Raw genomic sequence first — 5,236 nt, 5'->3', positions numbered from 1 at the left:
AATCAGTGGTTTTGGGCTTATAATATTAGTGAGTTAACTCCCAATTTATACGCGAGAGATTCAGGCGCAACAAAAAAGTCTTAAAAAGAAGTTTGTCAATCCTTCAATAATTTGAAAATATAATAAAAATAATTTATAAATATTATATTATTTTATAATAGTTTAGACACACAAAAAAAAGATATATTATTTTATAATAATAAAAAAAATTTATATTTAATAAATAATTTATATATTTAATTTAAATTTTTATGACAATATTTAAATAAATATTTAAAAAATATACAAAAAAATTCAGAACAAAATTTATTAAATTTTTAATTGACATAAAATTATTAAATTTTTAGGACATTTTTTTATTTTTTAATAATATTTATAAAAAATTACATCAGAATATGATACTTAAAGTTTTTTTTTAAATATTTAATATGTAATTTTTTATCATATTTTTAAATTTTTCAAAAACTTATTCGTTGTTAACATTTTTTAAAGATTTTTTTGTCAACAATGTGAACTTTGGGATACATTTTGGTAGTTTCATCTAATATTAGTATGTATTTATATGTATTTATCATCGTCAAGGATGGAAGTGGGTCGCGTTATTCGACAAAAATTCATAGTTCGACTCATTTTAAACTCAACCTATTTCGTTATTTTATTAAGTCAGAGCATATTTAAACTTTTTAAAAAGTCTATAAGTTAAAAAAGTCAAGTCATAGATTAAAAAAAAAGTCTACAAAATTTATTGCACTGGCTTAGCAATTTTTTTTTTAAAAATATTTTTAGTTTGAACTTTCCATTATTCACTCGTATTAAATAAAAAAAAATCAATAGTCGGACTATGATTACAGACTTTTAACTATTCATTCTAATTTTAAGTATGATTATGATATATGATTAATCATTGATATATAAATGAATTATGTTTTATAATTATGAATTATAAATTTTAAAATGTATTTAATGTCAAATTAAACTCCTAAATTTATTAATGTTCTGAAAACCGGTTCGAACCGGACGGTCGAACCGGTCGAACCGCAAACCGCTATCAATTACGGTTCGGACAGAAGGCAAAACTGGCAAATTTGAAAACCGCCATTGGACCGTTGAACTGGCCGAGAACCGGTCGGTCGAACCGAACCGTGACCCGGCCGGTTTTTGAATCTTAACAAAAACGCAGCGTTTTGTTGTGCAGGGATGGCAACCCTAAGTTCCCTAACCCCTCTTCCTTCTAGTCTCCAGCCTCCACAACGCGAAGCAGCAGTCCAGAGTCCAGACTCTAGCCCCAATTCGTCTCAACGTCATCGAAGCCGCCGGCGCATGTCCGTCCAGCCACCGCCGCCGTCCCAACTTCGAGCTTCGAAGGCAACGGCGCAACGTCCGTCCAGCCACCACCGTTTGAGCTTCGAAAATCGAAGCCACCGTCGCCGGTCTCGTCTCTTGCCTCCGTCGCGCAGCCACTTCCCGCCGGTGCCAGCTCTGTTCCACACCACCACGTCGGCCACTGTCTTCCCAGCCATCGTCCCCGGCCACTTCCACACCCTCGCCAGCTCTTCCCTGTTCCAGCCTTCCAGGATCCAGCTTCTAGCCTAGGTATTAATTTTTTTTGTAATTAATAATTGATTTTTGTTACTCTGTTGCTGCTTTTTTTAATTTCTGAATGTGAAATTGTGAAGGAAAATCAAATAATTGATTTTGTGTTGTTGAAATTATTGCTAAAAATGGATTTGATACTCTGTTGCTGCTTTTTTAATTTCTGAATGTGAAATTGTGAATGGAAATCAAATAATTGATTTTGTGTTGTTGAAATTATTGCTAAAAATGGATTTGTTACTCTGTAGCTGTCATTGGAGCCATTCACACAACCACTTTGGCCAAGCTCTCTGCTAAAAGGCAAGAAGTTCTTTCTCCAGCAGGCAACATTGTTGAACAGGTCAATAATACACCCAAGTATTAATCTTGGGAGCTTCTTTTAACTTTTTTTCATCTGGGGTGGTGTTGTGATTGTTTGATTGAATCATTGAATAACTGTTGCATGTCTCTGTCTCCTGATGAGTTTGATTGAGTAGCTCTTTGATTTTGTGACATGATGAACTCTGAAACTGTGAACTCTGAACTGATCCTGCTAAACTGAACTGGATTTTGTGACATGATAAACTGATATAGTTTGTCATTTATTTTCTTTTAAATTAGTTCTTATAGTTTGGCTTTTGACATGATTAAGAAAGATCCATTTTGGTATATTAGGGAACTGGATAATATAAAGATAAAGAGTGCTATAAGATGTTTCAAGATTTTGAGTTAATATACCAATGAATTATCAACTCAATCTGCTAGAGACGCTAGGGCAGCTCTTTGGGCCTAATACAACTATCTTTTTGGCTGGCGAGCTTCGAAATGGTGAAGGATTTGTTTCTTTTAACTTCATTTTTGGACCCTAATCCTCACAAGTATTATAAGTTCTGAGATCTTTTTTTCTTTTCTGGTTTCAGATGCCATTCTTGAGTACTTCCTAGAAGCTGCAGTGAACAATTTCAGAATTGGTCGCATTGATCAAAATCTGTGGCATCCTGATTATCGCAGCAACCGAGTTGTTCTTTATGTTCTTGTGAAGAAATGAAGGTTTCAGAATTAATGAAACTATGTTACTTTATAGTTTATACTCTACTAGAGTGTGACCCTCCTACGCTAGGATTCATTGTAAAAGTTATTCTCCTTCCATGTATTATTTTTTGATATCATGCTCATTTTGAGAAGCCTAACAATTTTGTTTTGACAGATAAAAGTGGACTATGATCTGTGAACCATTTTCAGTGAATTCATTCACAACCACTGTTAAGAAGACACAATTTTTTAATGCTTGATGGAACAACTAAAACTCCAATTCTTGCTTGGTTATCATCAAAGGATAATCTCTGAATCCAAAATATTTAATATAGAACAAAGGCTACTTAAATTCTAACATGTAAATTGTAATACAAAGTAAAGTGTTGATTAAATAATTCCTAAAGCTAGATACATATGTACTTTTTAAATTATCTATCAAAAAAATTTTAAAATTAAAAGTTAGTCACAAAAATGACTAATTTATAGTTCAAATAATTTTCATGTGTATATTTTATTTATTATTTTATTATAAAACGGTTTTTTCGGTTCAACCACGGTTGAACTGGTTGAACCTATGAACCAGTGAACCAGTAGTTAGAACGATTCGATGATCGATTCGGTTTTCAGAACCTTGAAATTTATTGTTTTGAGTTATAATTCACGAAATAAATTTTTTAAATAGGTTCATGGATTTATTAAATTTTTAAACTGACTATGCTAGAATCTAAAACAAAACTATAAAAGGTAAGCGACCTAATTTTGGGTCATTTATTTACAATATAAACTAAATTCGTCTAAGTCAAAACTCCACCCGATTAGGTCTATTTCTATCTTGGATAATAATAATAATAATAATAATAATAATAATAATAATAATAATAATAATAAGAAGAAGAAGAAGAAGAAGAAGGTTGCTCTCCGATATAGATTTAAATTCGTACAAATATACACAAATTTCCTCTGGTTAAACTCTATGATGCATGGATATAGGACACGATACGACACAGGATACACAAACATACAAATTTTAAAATTTTATAAGACACGGGAACACGACATATATATAAAATATAAAGCATTTTTTAAATAAATTACAATGAATTTTGAAATTTTATTGATATTAAAATATAAAATAATTTTTTAATTATTTTTAATGTCTTCTTTTAACTATATAAAAGTATTTAAAATATTTTTGTTTTGATAAATAATAATACATATTATTTTTAAATTCATTTCAAAAATACATGTTAAGAATAAGATTGGACACGCTAACACGTGATGGTATTTATTAGGTGTATCCAAGTATGTCTGGAAACATTTTTTTTATTTTTTATCAAAACACAATTGATTACGACAGACATATGTGTCGAACGAGTGTCATGAGTATCGTGTCCAAAATGTATCTGATGCAGACACGATAATTTAACAAAGTGTCTGTACTTCATAGGTTAAACTCCTTAGCAAAAAAAAAAGAGAGAGAGAGAGCGAGAGAGCGAGAGAGAGACAGCGAGAGAGCCAGGGGGATACACTGGGGGGAAAGGTCTTCAAAGAGTAAACATGATAGAGATCCTAGGGTTTGGAACAAAGAAGAGTATCAACGTTTGGAGCTTGATTCTTTTTCCGTATTCGTTGATAATCTGCCGGAGGACATATCAAAAAGAGAACTCTTTAACATGTTCAAATGAACAGGCAGAATCATCGACATATATTTGTCGCGGAAGAATAAAAATGGCCGCGTTTACCTGTTCGCGTTTGTCCGGTACACTACAAAAGGAGGAGCCTTGAAAGTTGTCGTAGATATGAACAGCCTAGTGTTGAAAGGCAAAAGAATTTATGTTGGCAAAGCAAAGTATAGACGGGGACCTTTGAAGCGGAAAACGAAGGAAAAAGAAGTGATGGGGATGAATGGTCAGGATGCCAGTGCAAGAAATCCACAGACAAGGAGCATGGGAGTAGTTGAAGAGAAAGCTGTTAGGCAACCGTCAGATGCTCCAAGAAAGGATCCAACTAATAATGGATGGACAAAAAAGGTAGAAGTTCAGATAGCAAATGAGAACATCGTTTGGCTACAGAGAAGTATTATAGGAGGTACGAAATTGGCAATTGATTTTGATGCACTATAGCAGAAGATTCACAGGAACTGGCCATGTGTGACGCAAGTAAGGGAGCTGGGAGCGTATAAAGCAATATTAACGTTTGACACTGTGATTAGTGCGGAAGAGGCTTACACTTTTAGAATGAACGACTTACTAAAATTGTTTCATACGGTATGGAGATGGGACGAGACTGAGAAGAGTGATGAGCGGATAATTTATACGCTTTTTGGCATTGTTTTTAATATATTTTTAGTATATTTTAGTTAGTTTTTATTATTTTTTTATTAGTTTTTAAATAAAAATCATATTTCTAGACTTTACTATGAGTTTGTGTATTTTTCTATGACTTTAGGTATTTTCTGGCTGAAATTGAGGGACCTGAGCAAAAATCTGATTCAGAGGCTGAAAAAGGATTGCAGATGCTGTTGGATTCTGATCTCCCTGCATTCGAAGTGGATTTTCTGGAGCTACAGAAGCCCAATTGGCACGCTCTCAATTGTGTTGGAAATTAGACATCCTGGGCTTTCTAGCAA

General features: G+C 32.9%; 1 long non-coding RNA gene across 1 annotated transcript; it reads left to right on the top strand.

The window, feature by feature from the left end:
- The first annotated feature begins 1,239 nt into the window (after nt 1–1,239).
- LOC107625395 (uncharacterized) lies at nt 1,240–2,660 on the top strand. The gene is made up of 4 exons (XR_001617248.3): nt 1,240–1,593; nt 1,842–1,933; nt 2,248–2,400; nt 2,493–2,660. It is a non-coding gene; the product is annotated as an uncharacterized LOC107625395 (long non-coding RNA).
- The last annotated feature ends 2,576 nt before the right edge of the window (nt 2,661–5,236 follow it).

This window comes from Arachis ipaensis, chromosome B2 (genome assembly GCF_059453495.1).
Source record: "Arachis ipaensis isolate K30076 ecotype BB chromosome B2, ASM5945349v1, whole genome shotgun sequence".
Classification (NCBI taxonomy): domain Eukaryota; kingdom Viridiplantae; phylum Streptophyta; class Magnoliopsida; order Fabales; family Fabaceae; genus Arachis; species Arachis ipaensis.
The sequence above is the reverse complement of the archived record's forward strand: the minus strand, read 5'-3'. Positions and strand labels throughout refer to the sequence as shown.